General features: G+C 40.2%; 1 long non-coding RNA gene across 2 annotated transcripts in view; it reads right to left on the bottom strand.

The window, feature by feature from the left end:
• Positions 1-23,027, bottom strand: part of LOC112587400 — a 52,970-nt gene that overhangs the window by 15,392 nt on the left and 14,551 nt on the right. For both annotated transcript variants that reach the window (XR_006542305.1, XR_003111881.2), the window contains one exon: positions 13,484-13,560. This is a non-coding gene — a long non-coding RNA (uncharacterized LOC112587400). The remainder of the gene's footprint in view (positions 1-13,483; positions 13,561-23,027) is intronic.

The raw sequence follows: 23,027 nt of genomic DNA, 5'->3' as shown, positions 1-23,027 counted from the left end.
AGCTGCCAGAGTTTACTCAAACTCATGTCCATTAGGTTGGTGATGCCATCCAACCATCTCATCCTCTGTCATCAACTTATCCTCCTGCCTTCAATATTTCCCAGCATCAGGGTCTTTTCCAGTGAGTCAGTTCTCATCAGACAGCCAAAGTATTGGAGTTTCAGCTTTAGCATCAGTCCTTCCAATGAATATTCAGGAGTGATTTTCTTTAGGATGGACTGGTTGGATCTCCTTGCAGTCCAAGGGACTCTTGAGAGTCTTCTCCAACACCACAGTTCAAAAGCATCAATTCTTCAGTGATCAGCTTACTTTATAGTCCAACTTTCACATCAATATATGACTACTGGAAAAACCATAGCTTTGACTAGAAAGAACTTTGTTGGTGAAGTAATGTCTCATTTTAATATGCTGTCTAGGTTGATCATAACTTTTCTTTCAAGGAGCAAGTGTCTTTTAATTTCATGGCTGCAGTCACCATCTACGGTGATTTTGGAGCCCCCCAAAATAAAGTCACTGTTTCTATTGTTTTCCCAGCTATTTGCCATGAAGTGATGAGACCAGATGCCGTGATCTTAGTTTTCTTAATGTTGAGTTTTAAGCTAATTTTTTCAATCCCCTCTTTCACTTTCATTAAGAGGCTCTTTAGTTCTTCACTTTCTGCCATAACAGTGGTGTCATCTGCATATCTGAGGTTATTGATATTTCCCCTGGAAATCTTGATTCCAGCTTGTGCCTCATCCAGCCCAGCATTTCTCATGATGTACTCTGCATATAAGTTAAATAAGCAGGGTGACAACAGACAGCATTGACGTACTACTTTTCCAATTTGGAACCAGTCTGTTGTTCCATGTCCAGTTCTAACTGTTGCTTCTTGACCTGCATACAGATTTCTCAGAAGGCAGGTTATATGGTCTGGTATTCTCATCTCTTTAAGAATTTTCCATAGTCTGTTGTGATCCACACAGTCAAAGGCTTTGGCATAGTCAATAAAGCAGAAGTAGATGTTTTTCTGGAACTCTCTTGCTTTATTGATGATCCAATGGATGTTGGCAATTTGGTCTCTGGTTCCTCTGCCTTTTCTAAATCCAGCTTGAACACCTGGAATTTCATGATTCATGTACAGTTGAAGCCTGGCTTGGAGAATTTTGAACATTACTTTACTAGTGTGTGAGATGAGTGCAACCTTGCAGTAATTTGAGCATTCTTTGGCATTGTCTTTCTTCGGACTTGGAATGAAAACTGACCTTTTCCAGTCCTGTGGCCACTGCTGAGTTTTCCAAATTTGCTAGCACACTGAGTGCAGTACTTTCAAAGCATCATCTTTTAGAAATTCCAAGAGATTCCTAAGCATTCAAAAAATGATAGAACTATGTTATCTCTATCAAAGAAAAACAGTCATAATGACTGGATGATGAACTCTGCTGGTTGGGAGGAAGTTGCTGTGTAAAACCCGGCATGGTCATGGGTGCATGAGCTACAGCTTCTTGGAGCGAGCCTCTAGATATGAAAGAGAACTGGCCAAGATCACCCGTTCCCATTACTTGAATGGTTCCTGTGGGAACAAATGTTGCAGTCATAAGGAATCTTCAGCAAACCTCTAGGACTAGGTAGGAAATTAAAATCATTTAGAGGTTAGGTGGGATTTTTTTTTTTTCTTTTCTTCCTCTTCTTCCAGTTTGTGGACCTGACTCTGAAAGATAGGAAGTTAATAATTGGTTACATAAAAGACATCCAAAGGAAAGAATTTGTCTTCTGGATCATGACATAAATGTCAGGAAGATGTACTGCTGAAAATGGAAAAGGGCATGGGATCAAAGTGGAGAACATATTTAACAAGGATAAATGGATGAATGGGAGGAAGAAAAATCAGGACCCGACTACCAAGTAGGTAATGAGGACAGTGGGCATGAGAGAAAAAGAATCTGGATAGTGGAGGTGGTCCTCAGTAATTAGCATTCTTTCATTCATTCAACAAGTAACAGAAGTTCACTAAGAATAAGATTTATGACCTTAGAGAACTATATATGTCAACACAGAATAGGAGGTGACAAAATAACTCAAAGTTTTAAAGCAAAAAGGTAAATACAATATTATTGAGAGCACTAAGATTTGATGAGATAAAACTCAAGCTAAAAATATCAAGAGAAAGATGTACTTTATTCAAAAACTTATCTAGCAGAAGAAAAATAGAACAGTGCTTTATATAACTAAGGATACATCCATGCGGAAACAAAGGTAAAGCAAAGAAAGCACAGGAGAAATAAACCAATTATACTGCTGTGAGAATATACGTTAGACCACTTAGGAAGAGGAAAAAGATGGATATTATATTTTTGGTGTTAAATCTTGGTAGCCCTTTGCAGTAATGGGAGACTAGGAAATACTTGACTTTTGGAGAATTAACTTTGATAAAATTAAAGTGTTTGATAAGCATTTAACTTTTAATGTTGACATTTTTAACCTTTAAAAATGAGGGAGACTATGCAAGAGGTAAATGTCAATATGGACATTCTGAGGGGCAATAATTATGAGGGAGTAACCAGAATCTTGGAGTTCAGACCACTGTGAAAGTCACCTGTGTCCCTTGTCCAGGGTTCTTCAAAATGAGGTTGCTGGACACAGCGGTACCACACATTGTTATTGGTCTGCAGCAAGTTTAAAGTAAGTATCTGGAAACATTTACAGCAATTTTCATCTTCACAATGTTTTTACCTTTCAAAATTAAAGCCGATCCCTTGCTCTCTTCTATTGGAGGCCCACACACCACGTTTCTGGCAATGTGAATCCTCCACCCAACATAAATGAATGATGGAAGACTGTCTTTACCCTTACTGCAGTTAAGGATATGGGGCGAAGGTGCACTCGTATGGTGTTGAAGAAAGTGGACTGACCTCAGCAAGAGGGCAAGAGAGCTCACTGGGTGTGAGGTGGAATGTGTTATTACCGTGATGCAGAATCTATGGTAGTACAAGATCCCAGAGAGGGATGTGAAGGATGGAAAATACAGCCAGGTCCTGGCTAGTGGTCTAGATGACAAGCTCTGTGGAGACCTGGAGGGACTGAAGAAGATTTGGGCCCACAGAGGGCTATGTCACTTTGGGGACCTTGGGTCCAAGGTCAGCACCACACTAAGACCTCAGCTCACTGTGGCTGCACCGTGGGTGTGTCCAAGAAGAAAGAAACTTGTGGGCATTTGTCTGTTAATAAATTGTTTATACATTAAAAAAAAATTGGATCCCTCAATTACAGATGCTCTGAGAAGCACTGTTCTAGTTTACAATAAAGTATAATTAAAAAAGTGTACCGCTCTTTGTCCTAAAAGGAATATAGCTTATTAAGAAAAAGAGTCTAAAGACAAAATGAAAGGGTGAGGGAATTTGAGTGTACAGTTGGGGATTATTCCAATGGGACAAATGAAGCAAATCATCTAAAAGTTCTCTTGATGAGAAAAAGGGGTGAAAACCTTTTATTGAGCACCTGTTTGCTATTGAACACTTTTATTTAGATTATCTTATTTAATCTTCTACTTTTAGATAAGTGATACTATTCCAGTTTTTATGGAAGGAGGCTTGAGGCTCAGTAACTTTAGTGGGTTGCTTCTGCATGCATGCGTGCTAAGTTGCTTCAGTTGTTTCTGACTCTTTGCAACCCCATGGACTGTAGCTCACAAATCTCCTCTGTCCATGGGGTTTCCTCTGAAGTGGGTTGCCAGTTCCTTCTCCAGGGGATCTTCCTGACCCAGGTATCGAACCTGGGTCTCCTGCATTGGAGACAGGTTCTTTACCATTTGAGCCACCAGGGAAGTTTATGTCTACATCTTAATCCCCAGGACCTGTGAATATTACCTTATATCACAAAGTATGATAAGTTAAGGATCTTGAGAGGAGGAGCTTATCCTAAATGGATACTAAATTCAATCACATGTACCTTTATAAGATGGACACATAGAGAAGATAAAGAGGCAACATCACCATGGAAGCAGAGAGAGGAGTGATGAAGGATGGCCTGGAGCCATTTGAAGTTGGAAGAAGCAAAGAATGGATTCTTCCCAGAGCCTTCAGAGCCTGTAGACACTAAATTTTGGTTTCTGGTCTCTGAAACTGTGAGAGGACAAATCTCTGATGGTCTAAGCCACCCACTTTGTGGTAATTTGTTATAACAACCTCAGAAACCTAATACAGTGACCTAAAGTAACTTCTCTTCCCTGGTGGCTCAGTGGTAAAGAATCCATCTGTTAATGCAGGAGATATGGGTTCCATCCCTGGGTTGGGAAGATACCGTGGAGAAGGAAATAGCAACCCACTCCAATATTCTTGCCTGGGAAATCCCATCGACAGAGGAGCTTGGCAGGCTATAGCCCATGAGGTCACAAAGAGTTGGACACAACTTAGGGACTAAACAACAACAAAAACAAAGTAATTACCACAAAATGAAAAAAAAAATCTGATATTTAACCTCAAGCTAACTCTAAAGCCTTTTACTCTGATCTATCAAGCAGCCTTCCAGACTTTATAATGCCTAGATCAAATGATTAGGAATATATTGAAAGAATAGAGAGCATACAGAGAAATAAAGAGTGTAAGTTGTATTAGGTGGAAATCCTGATTCCTCTGTTCACTTTACTTGTCTTCTCAAATCCTCAGTTCCCTCAGCTGAAAGCAAAACATCAAAACCAAATTAATCACACTATTCCCCTTCATGGATCACAGCCTTGTGATGAAGGGGCTTGGAAGGAAAGTTATGACAAACCTAGACAGTATATTAAAAAGCAAAGACATCACTTTGCCACCAATGGTCTGTCTAGTCAAAGATATGGTTTTTCCAGTAGTCATGTATGGATGTGAGAGTTGGACCATAAAGAAGGCTGAATGTCGAAGAACTAATGTCTTCGAATTGTGGTGCTAGAGAAGACTCTTGAGAGTCCCTTGGACTTCAAGGAGATCAATCAATCAATCCTAAAGGATATCAACCCTGAATATTCATTGTAAGGACCAATGGTAAAGCTGAAGCTCCAATATTTTGGCCACCTGATGTGAAGACCTGAGGTACTGGAAAAGATCCTGATGCTGGGAAAGATTGAAGGCAGGCAGAGAAGGGGGCAACAGAGGATGAAATGGTTAAATAGCATTGCCAACTCAACTGACATCAATCTGAGCAGACTCTGGGAGATAGTGAAGGACAAGAAAGCCTGGTGTGCTGCAGTGCATGGGGGTCACAAGGAGCTGGACACGACTTAGCAACTGAGCAACAACAACCACGCTTTTGTGAGGTTTGAGTATAATGACATACATGTAAATTTCTTTGCTCAATACTAATTACCAAGACCTATTCTTTTCTCAAGAGAGTCTGAAGAGATGCTGTTGGCAGTGCTCTTTCTGTTCCTTCTGTTGCAGATGCAGTGGCACTGGGTTGCCCACCATCCTGCCACAGCAGATGGCAAGGTGAGCATCCTGCAGGCTCTGGATGCACAGTCCTAACATCATGTGCCGACAGGAGCGACAGAAAGCCCCTGAGCCTGTTGAGCAGTTTCTACTTGAAAGTAAACCTCAGCAGCTACCAGGCCGAAGCAAAACAGTTGTTTTTGGCATGTCTTTTTTTTTTTCTTTTTTTTTCAGGATTCACATGGACAATACTAAATAACTCTATTCAACAGGCCAGCTCAGTTTTACTTGTTTACTTACATCCTGCCTTGTTCCAGAAAGGATTTAAGGTGGATTACCTATTAATACCACACAAGATAAAATAAGTGAAAAATAAGTGGTGAGGAAAATAGGACAACAGGAAAATGAGACTCAGAAAAATAAGTGAAAGCAGGAATGACTTAGACTTACTGTGTTCTGTGAGGAGTTTTCCTTCACCAGCAGTGGCCATGGGTGTGTCTCTAAGCTTTCTTTATGTTAACACAAAAAAGGGCTCTAAAGCAAGGTCCCCAGCAACATCCTCTTTAGGATGTAATTTGAGTCTGCCCAGAGCAATGGCTATGGGAAATCAAGGCCCTAAAGATTTTGACACTGGGCGTAACAGTCATCATTTCAACCTGGATTAAAAAAATAATCAGTATAGTATCAGTGAAATTTGTGTCTTTGAGGAACATAGCTTCCTGATGTCCTGTCTAATGTAAACTAGCTATAAAGTTTATATTAAAATACATTAACTAATTTAAAAAAAAGATGGAGAAAGCAAACACAAAATGTATATGTGCAGAACTGTTGACTCACTGGACAGGATCGATGATTAACTATGAATTAGGGAAACAAAAAAATGACTGGTTTTAGAACCATTCATCTGTAACCCTACTTTCTAGAGCTGATCAAGGCAAGCTTGATCTGTAGCCTTCTCTGTTCATGGTAATAAACTGTGTCTGTTTACAAGACAACGGGGGGAAATGCATTCAGCGTGTAGAAAAGTATCATTAAATTATTAAGATTCAAATTAAAAGGCAAAGAGCAGTTGGAGCACATGTCTCTATTTTTACTTCACTGAAATCACTATTAAAGATGCATTCAGCTAGATTTTGGGGAGTGAATTGTGTATCTAATTTACGGGATGGGCAGGGGGAGCCCTTCATGATGATGTGATGCTTAAAAGAGTTTATAAGGGTTAGACTAAGGTATTTTATAGTGAAAATTGATGGTGGATAAGTAACTATGGCCCTTGTCCCCCTTTAAACCTGAGTTACTCTCTCTGCTCTCTGGCAGAAGCTGGTAAATTTTTTCTCTAAAGGGCTAGATGGTAACTATTTTAGGCTTTGTGGGCCTTCTGTTTCCTGCCATGACTGTCCAACTCTGTAATTGCAGTGCAGAATCAGCCATAGACAACCAGTAAGTTAATGGGTGTAGCTGCGTTCCATTAAAACTTTATTTAACAAAGGCACGTGGCAGGGGAAGTAGCCCCTGAGCTGTAGTTTGCCAAATCCTGCTCTACAACCATGGCGTTTAAGTCCTTGTTCAAAGTTTTCACTGTGTTCTGAACTGTTTTCTGAAAGAAAAGTTTGGTTTGACACCTGCTTCCCTGAAGATGACAGGAAGGTCCTCCTTTTAGACAAGACCGAAATTTTCTTTCTTTTTTTTGTTTTGAACCTTTAATTTTGTATAGATGTTGCTTGGTGGATTAGGGTTAGGATTCGGCACTCTCACCGCTGTGACACGGGTTTGATTTCTGGTCAGGGAAGTCTTCTTCCTCGCCCACTGCCACCTACCAACCTCCCCAGCACAACAATACCACCCTTTATAGCCTCCCAGTGGCACAAACCCACCCGCCAACACAGGAGAACTAAGAGATGTGGGTTTGATCCCTGGGTCGGGAAGATCCCCTGAGGAGGGAATGGCAACCCACTCCAGTATTCTTGCCTGGAGAACCCCGTGGACAGAGGAGCCAAAGCAACTTAGCATGCACATCATATCAGATCAGTTCAGTTCAGTTGCTCAGTCGTGTCCGCCTCTTTGTGACCCCATGAATCGCAGCACACCAGGCCTCCCTGTCCATCACCATCTCCTAGAGTTCACTCAAACTCATGTCCATCGAGACGGTGATGCCATCCAGCCATCTCATCCTCTGTTGTCCCGTTCTCCTCCTGCCCCCAATCCCTCCCAGCATCAGAATCTTTTCCAATGAGTCAACTCTTCGCATGAGGTGGCCAAAGTACTGGAGTTTCAGCTTTAGCATCATTCCTTCCAAAGAAATCCCAGGGCTGATCTCCTTCAGAATGGACTGGTTGGATCTCCTTGCAGTCCAAGGGAGTCTCAAGAGTCTTCTCCAACACCACAGTTCAGAAGCATCAATTCTTTGGCACTCAGCTTTCTTCACAGTCCAACTCTCACATCCATACATGACTACTGGAAAAACCATAGCCTTGACTAGACGGACCTTTGTTGGCAAAGTAATGTCTCTGTTTTTCAATATGCTATCTGGGTTGGTCATAACTTATCTTCCAAGGAGTAAGCGTCTTTTAATTTCATGGCTGCAATCACCATCTGCAGTGATTTTGGAGCCCCCCAAAATAAAGTCTGACACTGTTTCCAGTGTTTCCCCATCTATTTCCCATGAAATGATGGGGCCAGATGCCATGATCTTTGTTTTCTGAATGTTGAGCTTTAAGCCAACTTTCTGACTCTCCTCTTTCACTTTCATCAAGAGGGTTTTTAGTTCCTCTTCACTTTCTGCCATAAGGGTGGTGTCATCTGCATATCTGAGGTTATTGATATTTCTCCCGGTAATCTTGATTCCAGCTTGTGCTTCTTCCAGCCCAGTGTTTCTCATGATGTACTCTACATAGAAGTTAAATAAGCAGGGTGATAATATACAGCCTTGACGTACTCCTTTTCCTATTTGGAACCAGTCTGTTGTTCCATTTCCAGTTCTAACTGTTGCTTCCTGACCTGTATATAGGTTTCTCAAGGGGTAGGTCAGGTAGTCTGGTATTCCCATCTCTTTCAGAATTTTCCACAGCTTATTGTGATCCACACAAAGGCTTTGGCATAGTCAATAAAGCAGAAATAGATGTTTTTCTGGAACTCTCTTGCTTTTTCCATGATCCAGCAGATGTTGGCAATTTGATCTCTGGTTCCTCTGCCTTTTCTAAAACTAGCTTGAACATCTGGAAGTTCACGGTTCATGTATTGCTAAAGCCTGGCTTGAAGAATTTTAAGCATTACTTTACTAGCGTGTGAGATGAGTGCAATTGTGCGGTAGTTTGAGCATTCTTTGACATTGCCTTTCTTTGGGCTTGGAATGAAAACTGACCTTTTCCAGTCCTGTGGCCACTGCTGAGTTTTCCAAATTTGCTGGCATATCGAGTGCAGCACTTTCACAGCATCATCTTTCAGGATTTGGAATAGCTCAACTGGAATTCCATCACCTCCACTAGCTTTGTTTGTAGTGATGCTTTCTAAGGCCCACTTGACTTCATGTTCCAGGATGTCTGGCTCTAGGTTAGTGATCATACCATCATGATTATCTTGGTCGTGAAGATCTTTTTTGTACAGTTCTTCTGTGTATTCTTGCCACCTTTTCTTAATATCTTCTGCTTCTGTTAGGTCCATACCATTTCTGTCCTTTATCGAGCCCATCTTTGCATGAAATGTTCCCTTGGTATCTCTGATTTTCTTGAAGAGATCTCTAGTCTTTCCTATTCTGTTGTTTTCCTCTATTTCTTTGCATTGATCACTGAGGAAGGCTTTCTTATCTCTTCTTGCTATTCTTTGGAACTCTGCATTCAGATGCTTGTATCTTTCCTTTTCTCCTTTGCTTTTCACTTCTCTTCTTTTCACAGCTATTTGTAAGGCCTCCCCAGACAGCCATTTTGCTTTCTTGCATTTCTTTTCCATGGGGATGGTCTTGATCCCTGTTTCCTGTACAATGTCACGAACCTCATTCCATAGCTCATCAGGCACTCTATCAGATCTAGTCCCTTAAATCTATTTCTCATTTCCACTGTATAATCATAAGGGATTAGATTCAGGTCATACCTGAATGGTCTAGTGGTTTTCCCTACTTGCTTGCACATAGCTGATTAAAAATATTGCAAAAGTTTCAGGTGAGCAGGGAAAGTGCTCAGCCATACATCTATGTTTATCCATTCTCTCCCAAACTCCCCTCCCATCCAGGCTACCACATAACATTGAGCAGAGTTCCCTGTTCTAGACAGTAGGTCCTTGTTGGTTATCTATTTTAAATATAGCAGTGTGTACATGTCCATCCCAAACTCCCTGTTCCTTCCCCCATGTAATCATAATTAAAGTCTGTGAGTCTCTTTCTGTTTTGTAAGTAAGTTCATTTGTATTGCTTCTTTTTAGATTCCACATTTAAGGGATGTAGTACGACATTTCTCCTTCTCTGAAGAAGACCTTCATTTTCGAAATAAATCATTGCCACCTGTATACCAGTTTTCTAAAGCATGGAGCACTCCAAACTATATTCTCAGCCTCCAGCCTAGCTTCCACCTTTATGTCTCAGAGCCTAGTCACGTGTCAAGGTCTGGCTGAAACACAGATAAATGAGATAACTTAATAGACACAGTTATAATTCATGACTCTTGATTTTAAAAAGTTCAGCCTTGCCTCAAGCTGGCTTATAAGAACACGAACATTTGTACATGTACACCGTTACCTTCTTTTTTCTCGGGGACTCTCATGGAATGAGACTTGGATACTGCTCCTTCATCTTTTATTAAGGATTTTATACACATGTGATCATTTGGAGAACGTTATTTCCTCCTTTGTAAAATTGCTGGTGAAGACACTTTTCACTAGATTGTTTTGTGTTCTTCATGTACCACTTAGTAGTCCCTCTTAGAGTTTAGAGGGATGACAGAAGTGTCTCTCTTGTTATGCTTCCTGTTATTAACCAGACAGTGCAGTATAACTCCTCCTATACCACCTTTTGTCCTATTTTTTAGCTCTGTTTCCAAAATACAAAGCTAAGTACATGCTCCATGGCACAGATTATACATAGTTGAGGTCTCATCTATCTGTCCCTTTTGATTCTTGGTCTGTTCATCTTTTTTTTTTTTTTTTTGGTGGGAGTCTGATTGTCTTTGTATCTTAAAATAGATTACCATAGAAGTATTGTATAAATAACAAATAAATAAAGTTTAGGCTTGTTAAAAATGTTAAAGACCACAAAAGGACATTTTCAACTGTGTTTGAAACTAGAAAAACAAGGAAGTGATCACCAAGCTGCCTGGGGCAGATGGTGTAATGATAACAGATAACAAAACTATTAAATTTATATTTTGCTTTCAAATTCTGCTGCAAAGAAAGTGATCTCTAGACTGGAAGGATAAGAACAAATAATACCTTGAATTATTTTTTTGAGTTTCTTGTTTTCTTGGAATTTATTTAAAAAAATTTTTTTTTTTTTTTGCGCCTTGTCACATTGTATTTTCATCCTAGGAAGTAGTCATAGTAGTTATTATTATCCTACTTTACTGAGGAGGAAATTGTGACTCAGTGTTAAATGACTTGTGCACATTCACAAACAATGCAAAGAGGGAGCTGACTGCAACTTTGTGTAATAAGTGGACAGTACGGCAAAACCTGGTCATGTTAAATAAGTTCTGATTGCCAGCACTGGATGCCGGTTTTGCCAGCCTACTGAGAAAATTGGGGTGTGAGGCAAATAGGAGACGCTTAAAAGATTTTTTTTTTTTTTAGTATGAGCTGAGCATTAATCTTAGTAATTCCTGAGGTATTGCAAAGACCAAAAGATAAATGAATAAAGGAAATGTCGGTCCATTTTTCAAAAAGAGGGAGAGATTCCACAATCCATAAACGGGTCAAGTATTCTCAGAGGTGATTCCAGAAAGAGTCAAGAATGGATTTTCAAGTTGATGGTTTGTGAGTATTAACAAAGGAATGTAGTGGTTACTAGGAGTGAATGTAGGTTTATAAGGAATACCATTTTATGCTTGCTTTATTTATTTTTTACTTTTGAAACAGAGCTACTATGAGATCGGAGGATTGATTAGGAAAATTTAATTTTCACAATATCATAAAAATAGCAACCACTTGTTGAAATCTAGCCATATGCCAGGTCCTGTCACCTTATTTCATTTAGTCCCGCTTGTGCTTAGTTGCTCAGCCGTGTCTGACTCTGCAGCACTGGACTGTAGCCCGCCAGGCTCCTCTGTCCGTGGGGATTCCCTAGGCAAGAATACTGGAATGGGTAACCATTCCTTCTCCAGGGGATCTTCTGGACCCAGAGATTGAACTGAGTTTCATTTAGTTCCACAGTGGTCCTAATATGTAGCTATCTTGCTGTCTCCCTTATTTCAGGAAAGACAGAAGTTCAGTGAGAGCAAGTAATTAGTCACATTGCTAGCGAGTGATTGAGCTGAAGTCAAAGGCAGATGTCAAAGCCGTTGGTGGTAAGTAACTACAGTATCATGTTTTGTTGACACACAGCTGGGCTCATGAGATTTTTAAGGTGAAGGTGAACTAAGCATGTGCAGGTTGGGTCATCATATCTTTACATCATATATTTACAACAGGTTGAAAATAAATCTAAAGCATGTTGATTAAGTAGTTTGGTCTTAGTCTGCTTAACATTTGAATCCATAAGCTGGATAAAGACATAGAAAACATACTTATCCCTTCTGCAGTGGGCAAATCAAGAAGAAAAGACAATCTTATCACTGCTATTAACTAACACTTGTATGAGGTGTTTCATTTTACAAAATGCTTTCATTAGCTTGTCACATTTGATTCTCTCTCACTATTCTATAAAAAAGACATTACTAGCTCCCAAATACTCCTTGCACCCTCTCCTTTTTTTTTTTAACAGAGAGCTGAAATGAGGTTCAGGGAAATCAAATGACTCAATCAGAGTCGTGGTGAATAATCTGGGGACTTCTGTTTTCTGTCACACTGCAACAGATATGGAGTCATGCTTAGAAATAATATCAAGATATGCAAATATGAGATCAAAATCATTAAGATGAAATATTGATAAATATGGAGTCCAATACTGAAGGAAAAAGTGTGTTTCATTGAATGCTTAATGTTAGCGAACACTTCACATTGATTGCTAATACTACTAATTTAATCTTAGCCTGGATTAATGGGAACCTAATGTCTACGTCGGGCTTCCCTGGTGGCTCAGAGGTTAAAGCATCTGCCCACAATGCAGGAGACCCGGGTTCGATCCCTGGGATGGGAAGATCCCCTGGAGAAGGAAATGGCGACCCACTCCAGTGCTCTTGCCTGGAGAATCCCATGGACAGAGGAGCCTGGTGGGCTACAGTCCACGGGGTCACAAAGAGTCGGACATGACTGAGCAACTTCACTTTCACTTTCAGTGTCTACATCACAATAAGCAATGTTTCCACCGGATATGTAACTTTTCAAAACATACATCAGACCGTATTTCCTCAGCCTGATATTTATTAAAAACTCAGACTAAGGAAACTCTGTGTTTGTGTGCGTTGTCACTCAGGTGTGTCTGACTCTGCAACCCTATGGACTATATCCCACCAGGCTCCTCTGTCTATGGGGATTCTCCAGGCAAGAATACTGGAATGGGTTGCCATGCCCTCCTCCAGGGGATCTTCCTGACCCAGGAATCAAACCCATGTCTCCTGTGTCTCCTGCATTGCAGGCAGATTCTTTACCTGCTGAGCCATCAGGGAAGCCCAAATAGACTGTACCTAAAGGCCAAGAAATACTTCAGAGACCATGGGCTACATTTGAAGGTGGAAGCGAATGAGGAAATGCATAAAAATTCTAGTTTGTTTCAAAGCTTTATCACATGGAAGAGGAACAATTGAGATTTGTTCCGTGTTGGTTGGTTTCCAGTAAGTGTTGGCGTATAAAAGTGTAAGTGCCACACAGCAAGATTTTGGCTCAACCTTAAAAAAGCCTAATTCTACCAATGGAGCAGTTCTTGAGGAAATGAGCATTATTTTCAGTTTTTAAAATTTAATTAATTTAAATGAAAAAGAAAGCCAAAAACAATTCACCCATTTTTCCCATTTCCCACAGCTTACCTTGGCAACTATCAGTCTATCTTTCTCCGTATCTGCGAACTTGCTTTTTGGTACTTATTTGGCTTTTTAGATTCCATCTATAAGAGAAATTGTATGATGTTTGTCTTTATCTGTATTGGCTTATTCTACCTAGCATAATACCCTCAAAGTTCATCCATGTTGTCACAAATGGCAAGATTTCTTTTTTTTTAATATATATTTTTAAATTTATTTAATTGGAGGCTAATTACTTTACAGTATTGTATTGGTTTTGCCATACATCAACATGAATCTGCCACGGGTGTACACGTGCTCCCCATCCTGAACCCCCCTCCCACCTCCCTCCGATAAGAAAGCTGTGGTACATATACACAATGGAGTATTACTCAGCCATTAAAAAGAAGACATTTGAATCAGTTCTAATGAGGTGGATGAAACTGGAGCCTATTGTACAGAGTGAAGTAAGCCAGAAAGATTTCTTTTTAATGAGTAAATAATATTCTATTGGCTGAGTATATCACAATTTCTTTATTCATTTATCCATTGATGGACACTTGGGTTGTTTCCATATCCTGGCTATGGTAAATAATACTACAGTTAACATGGGGGTGTATATATCTTTCCTTCCAAATTAGTGTTTTTATTTTCTTCAACTAAATAACTATAAGTAGAATTGCTGGGTCATATGGTAGTTTTATTTTTAATTTTTTGAGGAATATCCATAATGTTTTCCATAGTAGCTGCATCAATTTATATTCCCACCAGTAGTGCATAAAGCATTCTCTTCTCTCCATATTTTCATTAATAATTATTATATCTAATATTTTGATTAAAACCATTTTACTGGGTGTGAGGTGACATCTTATTTTGAGTTTGATTTGTATTTTCCCAGTGATTAAAGATGTAGAACATCTTTTCATGTACCTGTTGGCCCTCTGTGTGATTTCTTTGGAAAAATATCTATTCAGATCTTCCGAACAGTTTTTAGTTGAATTGTTTGCTTTGTTATATTTGCTATTAAGTAAATGAGTTCTTTATATATTTTGGATATTAACCCTTTATTAGATGTATGATTCGCAAATATTTTTTTCCATTCCTTAGGTTGTTTTTTTCATTCTGTTGGTGGTTTTCTTAGCTGTGCAGAAGCTTTTAGCTTGATCTAGCCTGACTTTTTAATTTTTGCTTTTATTGCTTTGCTTTTAGTGTCAAATTAAAAAAAAACAAAAACATTGCCAAGACCTATGTCAAGGAGCCTTTTGCCTGTGTTTTTACTCAAGAATTTTATGGTTTCAGGTCTTGCATTTAGGTTTTTAAACCATTTCAAGTTAACTTTTGTGATTGGAGTAAGATAGTGGTAAAAAATTTTCATTCTTTTTCATATGGCTGTCCTGTTTTTCCAGCATCATTTATTTAAGAGACTCTCCTTTCCCTGTTGTTTATTCTTGGCTCTTTTTCTGTAAACTAATTGACCATATATGTGTGGGTTTTTTTCTGGGATCTTTGTTCCATTGATCTATGTGTCTATTTTTATACCAATATCACATTGTTTTATGTAGATGTTTGGTTGAATTTTGTTATAAAATATAAAAATACCTCAATGATAAATGATATTCTCTATCCCTTCTCCTAATTCTCTCTCTCTCTCTCTCTCTCTCTCTCTCTCTCTCACACACACACACACACACACAGTGTCTCCTCTTTTCAATATTTAGTGTCTTGGTAGCAGGGATTTTGTTTTGTTCTTGCTTTTCATGAATTGAATTTTTTCCTCTCGAAAGATATATGTTGACATCTAAACTCCAGTATCTCAGAATGTGATCTTATTTGAAAATAAGGCTGCTGCTGCTGCTAAGTCGCTTCAGTCATGTCCGACTCTGTGCGACCGCATAGATGGCAGCCCACCAGGCTCCCCCGTCCCTGGGATTCTCCAGGCAAGAATACTAGAGTGGTTAGCCTTTGCCTTCCCCAGGAGATCTTCGCGACCCAGGAATCAGAATGGGGTCTCCTGCATTGCAGGTAGATTCTTTACCAACTGAACTATCAGGGAAGTCCATACCAAAGTAGGGTAAATCCTAATCAAATATGACTCATAATACTGAAGTAGGGTGAATCATAATCCAGTATGACTAGTAAAAGGGGAAATTTGGACAGGGAGAGTGCCACGTGAAGATGAAGGCAGAGATCTGGGTGATGCTTCTACAAGCCAAGGACTGCCAAACATTTAAACCATCAGAAGTCAGGAGAAAGGCATAAACAGTTTCTTCCTCAAAGCTCTGAGATGGAGCCAATACTGTTGACACATTGAACTTGGACTTCTAACCTCCAAAACTGTAAGACAATACATATCTGTTGTTTCAGCCACTCCGTTCATGGTATTTTGTTATGGCAGCCCTAGTAAACTAATAATCTGCTGTATCCCTGTGTCTAGAACTGTGACTAGATAGAGGATGCATTCAATGAATAATTTTTGAGAGAATGTTGAATGAATAAATAAATGGATGAATGAATGAATATATATTACCTCAGGAAAGTCATTTATTGTTTCCAGTCCTCAGTGTTGTCATTTGTAAAATGACATCCACGGCAGTGTAGAAGATTTATTCAGTTCTCATCTATTCTCCTGCATTCATAAAAAGAACTCTTATGACAGAAAAATTGATCATATATTAGAAGTTATCAAGAAAGCTTATTTAATCAGAATCTCTATTAAAAAATACAGGCAGACATGGGTTTCAAGGATGATTGAAATTTTAATTTGACCTGAGGCAAAAGTCTGAAATGAATAATTTCCTGAGTTTGCTTTCAGATTGTGATTCTGTGTGTTTTTCCTTGACAAATTTATCTATTTATAGAAATCAGGTCAGTGAGACTGTGTGAGTTATAGGCAAAGCGATTTCATTGCACTCCAGGCTCAACTCTGTTTCAGAATAGAATCTTCCTTACTGTGGAATTGAGCCATCAGCAAAGAAATGGTACAAGAATTGAATTAGGGCTGAATGCAGAAAATTGTCTTTGTGGTCGAGAAGTTTGGATGTGTCATTACCTGAGATGATATTAAATGTAGCCATATGCCTTCAAATAATAAGCTTTGAAGAAGGAGCTGGATGAACAGACAGTGAACAGAACTCAGAGGATGATGTGGCTGTGAGGAGATTTATTAGTCTGGGTGTTAGCTGGAAAGCCCCTGCTAGCCAGAATGAGCTTATGTTTTCAGTTCTTCAAGACTGGCCTAGGTGGGCTCTCTGGGGCTGATCTGCAGGGGTAATTTTTCCAGAAAATGAGTCCCTTGGACAGAGCCTTGGTTCTGTCCTTTTCAGATCCTTTACCTTTCAGTACTCCTGCAGAACCCTATTCTCTCTCTTTCTCTTGGTCTCTGTCTTTCTCTTTCTCTCTCTCTCAGCATTCAGAACCTTGGATTCCTCCTATGTGGAACTTTTACAAGTGTCCTATCATTGACAAGGGCTTCCCTGGCGGCTCAGCTGGTAAAGAATTTGCCTGCCATTGCAGGAGATGCAAGAGACACAGGTTCGATCCCTGGGTGGGGAAGATCCCCTGCAGAAGGAAACCTGGAGAAGAAAATGTCAACCCATTCCAGTATTCTTGCCTGGAAAATCCCACGGACAGAGGAGCCTGGTGGGCTATTGTCCGTGGGGTTGCAAAGAGTCAGACAGGACTGAGGACTTACTCACTGAGACTATCATGGAAAGTTACCATCCTCCATGTGTGTGCTCAGTTGTGTCCTACTTTTTATGATCCCGTGGCCTGTTGCCTGCCAGGCTCCTCTGTCCATGGGATTTTCCAAGCAAGAATACTGGAGTGGGTTACCATTTCCTACTCCAGGGATTCTCCCGACCCATGGGTGGAGCCTGCAACCCAGGAGTGGAACCCACATCCCTTGCAATTTCTGCATTTCCTGCATTGACAGGTGGGTTCTTTACCACTCGCAACCTGGAAAGCCCCTTCTTTTTCTTTCTACTCTTCAGAAACTCATATTTCCTGAGATGGATCTTTACTCCCATAAAAGACATTGACACCTTGGCATGCAGAACTCTTTAAGGTTTATAGGGGATGGGTGACAAGGGCCAAAAAGATTCCTCTTCTCTCGTTAGTGGTCTGCTGCACCCTATGGGAAAAAAATTCTGGCTTCACTAACTCTTGGGTTCTTTTAGGTATGCACAGCAGTGTTAAATATATGAAATGAAAATCAGCAAGGAGCAGAACAGGGCTTTTACTTTCCTACCCCTACCCCAGTTTTGCAAATGGGTCAGTAAAAATAGTGTCCTTGATATGGGCAAGGGTATAAATTCGTACAGTGAAAACTCAGAGGGAAAACAAATCTCAAGAACAGAAGCTATATTTCAAGTGTTTGGATTATAGCGAGCAGTTAGAGAAGAAATCTTAAATGTCATCTAATTTAGCTCACTTATTTTACAGATTAGGAAAGAGAAAGCTCTGAGCAAGAGATCTGCTGACTAGCAGACCCTGTATTCTTCATGGACTTCTGTATTTTTGTATCTTTTGGATTTTTGTTTGTGTGTTTGTTATTCTTCCTTGCATTATCTCTACCTAGTCTAGGGATAAAAAGTTCATAAAATAATAGAGTGGGTGAATCAACCAAGATCATAGAGATAGCAAAGTGAAAGAACTTGGATGGGACCCCAAGTACCCTGGTTTTCAGTTCTTTGCTCTGTGATTTGAGCATTAAAGCAAATCAAGGCTGAGAGAGGATTTGAATTTGTGGTCCCTAGATCCTTGGTTAAAATAGGCTGCTCTCTATACTGTAGTCTCATGTTTACTATCATTTCCTATGGCAATGGTCCTAAGTTTCTTTTGGAGAATAGAGCAACAGTCCTCATTTAAGAGTCTGAATATCAAGGATCCTCTTCTCAGAGAAAGATGTACACATGGATATCAGTTGATTACATAATCAATGACACACCCCTTCACTACAAACATGTTCAATATATTAATGCTAACTCATGTCTACTGAGTGTTTTCTATGTTCCAGGCATTGTTCTGAGGACTTTACACATGCTGCATCATTTAATTTCTGCAGTGCTTTAAGGCAGGTTCCATTCTTATTTCTGTTTTACAGAAGAAAAAAAAAGACATTTACACAACATCTTATTTAACACTATTTAAAAAATACGGATGATGCCAGGTGCTAAGGATACAATCATGAAAAAAAAAATGGGCACAATGCTTGCCCCCGTCAAGCTTAGAATCCAGTTGAAGCAGGCTGGTTGCATGTTTACAGAGAAATGTGCCATGAAGCAAATAGACACGGGCAAGTGTGTCAGGCAGTGATAATAACACATTTAAGTGGAGTGTTGGAGGAATCTAGAGGAGGAAGTCACGCTTGGATCACAAAGAGAAATAGGTGTTAGGTGCACTTAATGAGGGGCTGCATATGTGTCAGACCCAGTGAATATAGGAAAAAAATTTTGGGGTACAACCCCTTGCTAGAGGTCAATTCCAAAGTACATGTCTCAAACCCAAACCAGGTCCATCTGCCTCCAAAGTTAGCCTTTGCTCCATCATTGAAACAGTTGAGTTCTTCTAAGTACAATGACTCTTGGTGTTATTTTATAATATCCTGTCCTGGTCTCCTCCATGCTTGTGAGATACACTTTCCTAAAGTGCCCAAGTGCTTCTTGGACCATCTATGGTGAAGGTCCTAGTGTTAAAATTTTCAGTCTGTTACACCATGTTCTGATACTTTTATCATTATTTTCTGCTGAGGATCAACTGCTTCCCCAAAGTGTTGGCCCCCAAGCTTGTCCCCATGTCTGGATGGACTCTAAGTAGGAACACAGAGAATCTTGTGTAATTATGGCTTCATGTCCGATCATTTTCTGCCTCATCCTAAATATTGAGGGATTATGCATCTAGACTGGTGCCTTAATATGGTGAAAAAAAAACTCTATTTCTAAAAAGTTACCTAAAAGTGCTTCAAGCTCTCCCTGTTGCCCCCACATCTGCAAAGCCCTGCCCCAAACAATTGGGGCTTTATTTCTTCTTTCCAGCTTGCTGACACACGTGATTCCCAGGCCCAGGGCTGGAGCCCTGCCCAGAGTGACAAGGGTAGGTACCCGGGCCATATATGACTTGCAGTCTGTCGTCCAGCTGATGCACTTGGCATGCCATTGATAGCAAGTATGCCACACACAACAAACAGAAACACAGTACTAATTTCAAGGTCTGTTAGAGACACAAGGCAGTAGAAATATTGGTTGTAGAAATGGTAGGAATTGGCAGGTAAAGAAGTCCTCTTCTGAAAGCTTCTAGGGGATGTCAGCAAGCACTGGGAAATAAATGCTCTTTACAATCATGAAACTGTACTTGACAATGGACTTTTGAAGGAGCCCAGTGTGGGACTAAAGTGGACGATATGTGACCATGTTTTTTTGCCCCTCATCAGCCTGAATGACTGATCGGGTCAGGCTGAGAACAGGCGTTTGTGCATGAATATAAAAGCTATCGGAATGCAGAGTGCTTCCAACTACTATATTAGTAACGTTCAACAATTTTCACTCCTGGACATGATGTAATTAATTTTTGAATTAGGAAAGCAAGATGGTCTGTGGTCTGATATTTTCATTTGAAAGCAAGTGGGAAGACAAAAGCAAACAGGCTTTTTGGCTCTGAGGGAATGAATGACCTTCCACATAAGGAATTTAAACCAGAGCTTTCGCCTTCAGAGGGGACTGGGGCTGGAGAACATTTCTGAAGCAGAAATTTAAGGTGGAGGCATGGTTGTGGGTTACAGGCTATCCTCGCCTCCCCAGCATGTGTGCCCTTCACCATTACACATGCTCCTCTCAAGGGTTCTGATGGCCCTGAGCCCCTTTTGAAGGTAAAAACATTATTGCTAACAGTTTTTTAAAACATAGGGCTGGCATGCCAGCACATGCTCGAATGCTGTCATAGTTACATATAAAGTTAAAAAGAGGCCCCTTTCCCCATGCCTGACTCATACTCCATGCATCATATAACCAGTGTTTGGAAAGGCTATGCTCAGGGCAGTTGGATATATTGATATTTTGTCCAGTTGTGGGAGTGATATAAACAGGTGATCTAGAAGAGGGTAGGAGTATAAAAATGGAGGGTGCATGTTGGGGGGAGGGTCATGAATCTAAGATGGAAGGAAAGTTTGTCATGCTGCTGCTGCTAAGTCGCTCCAGTCGTGTCTGACTCTGTGCGACCCCATAGATGGCAGCCCAGCAGGCTCCCCCGTCCCTGGGATTCTCCAGGCAAGAACACTTCCTGACTATTCCTTCAGACATTTAAGATAACAGAACCATGGTATTTTTTAGGTAGACTGCTTCCTCTTCATTTGTTTGGTTTTGTGGATGTTTACCATGTTCCTGCATCTGTTGCGTGTTTCTCTGTCTTTTCATTTTGTTTAATTTACAGTGTTTGGGGTCTCCTGTCTGCAGACTGGAAGGTTGTAGTTCCTCTTAATTGCAGGTCCCCCATGGGTGAGGTTGGACCAGTGCCTTGTGAAGGTTTCCTGACTGGGGGGCACTTGTGCCTGTGCTCTGGTGGATAGAGCTGGATCTTGTCTCTCTGAAGGGCTGTGCCATGTTCAGTGGTGTGTTTTAGGGTGTCTATGGGCTTGGAATGTTTGGGCAGCCTTTAGAACCATTGTATGTTAAAGATGGAAGAGACACTAGAAATCTGAAATGAAAACTCAGAGGTTATTCACTGCCAGTGCAAAATCCTACAGCAAGGGAGAAGCTAGCTTTCAAACACCCTCTGTATAGCACAGACCCCATTTAGGACCACAAAACCCATTTGAGAATGTGATAAAGCCTGCAGACACTTTCTCCTGAAAAAACAAAACTGCACTTAATATTTCCTGTATAGTTTTAAAGGAATTATAGACTCCTTATGTTCATCAATGAACCTGAGGATCTGATAAATTTTTTGTTATACTAAGGTTATCAACCAAGCATACAAATAATGTACAGACTGTTTTAAGTCCCTCCTTTCTATTTATTGGCTATTTGAGTACAAGTAAGAAGGAAATATTTCTAGGCCTCAGTTTCCTGATATATGAAATATGTATAATAATGGTACCTATTCCTAGGTTATCTTGAAGATGAAATGCCATAATGAGTTTAAGGAAGGTTGACAGTGGGAAGGACAAGCCTTGTTGCCATGGCGGTGGTTGTTATTGACCTCCGTGCTCACTGAGCCATGACCTCTGTGGTTGGCTGCTGATGGGCTGCTCCAGATCCAGGTCTCCTGAATTTCTTCCTGTCCTTTGCCTTTTGCTTCCTTCCAGCATAAATCTATTTGCTTCCTGGCCATTCTCCTTTCCTTAAGAGTCTCTCCTCCTCACCACATGAAAGGCAGCCTGTGTTAAAATGTCTTGATAAATTTGTTGGGCGGAAATCCATTAGAAGGAAGTGCTAGGAAAATAAGATTGTTGGAGAAGAGAGTGCACCTGTGAAGTGCTTCCTTACTGCAGTGGAGATCAAACAGTAGAACAAGTGGAAATACCAGGTCTGCAAGAATGGTTTGCAGTCTATATTCCTATTTCATTTTTTCTTTTATAATAGAAGGGGAAATAATCACTTGTTTTTTTTTTTTTTTTTAAACACAGGTTACTTTTTTAAATCTAAGTTTTCAGTGTGGAAAACTTCTATTTTTAATATCAATTTCTCTTGCTGATGTACCTAAATTACTTGAAACGTCCAGAGAGTTCTACCACCTGGCTCCACCCCAAACTCTTTTCAGCTCCATGCTGGGAAACATAAAGGTAGCCCAAGGAGAAGGAAGGATGTTAAAAGTACTGCTCACATCACCCTCTTTCTAATTCAAGTTGTCTATTTTTCAGTATTGGAAGTTCTCCCGAGGACTGGTGCAGGCTGAATTATATGAAATTTTGGAAACCAAGTCTCCAAAGGATAGTTTTAGAGTAAGCCCCAAAGATTTCCTTCTACCTGGTCAAGGTGGATCAGAAGATGGATAACCTCTCTCCCTCTTTTTTTTTTTTTTTTTCGGTGCCAATACAACTCCGTCCCACTTACACTTGAAAGTAGGACTTCAAGGTACTTTACCACAGAAACCAGAAAGCAGCATTTAAATATTGCGAGGACAGCACAAATCTACATTCTCATTAGGCTAACAACTGAGTTTACCTTCCCCCGCTCAAGAATTATATAATGAGAGCCAGAAGAGCAAGTTTCTGGCTTCCTGATGCTTTGCGATTAGAGATAGTCATTCTTTTCTATTAATATGTAGTCCTTTCACTATTGACATGGCAGGAATAAGAATGGAGGGCCAGTGAAGTGCTAGTGATTGATCTTAGGAAGCAAGTCTTCCTCCTGGTAGGGATGGTGGTCATGTCATGGTTCCCTCAAGAGGTGCATCAGAGGCTGGGCATTAAATGAGGCTGCTTTGCATAAAGTGTTTTAGGGATAATTCTGTCATTTTCTTTGCTCTTAGATTTGGGTTCAAAGGCCTCCTTTACTATCTTCTGGCTAAAAAGTCTGGGCAACTTACTGACTTCTAGCTTTGTAAACTTTTGTTTCTTTCTCTGGGGTCATAAATCCAT

The sequence above is a fragment of the Bubalus bubalis genome, chromosome 10 (assembly GCF_019923935.1).
Source record: "Bubalus bubalis isolate 160015118507 breed Murrah chromosome 10, NDDB_SH_1, whole genome shotgun sequence".
Lineage (NCBI taxonomy): Eukaryota > Metazoa > Chordata > Mammalia > Artiodactyla > Bovidae > Bubalus > Bubalus bubalis.
The sequence above is the reverse complement of the archived record's forward strand: the minus strand, read 5'-3'. Positions and strand labels throughout refer to the sequence as shown.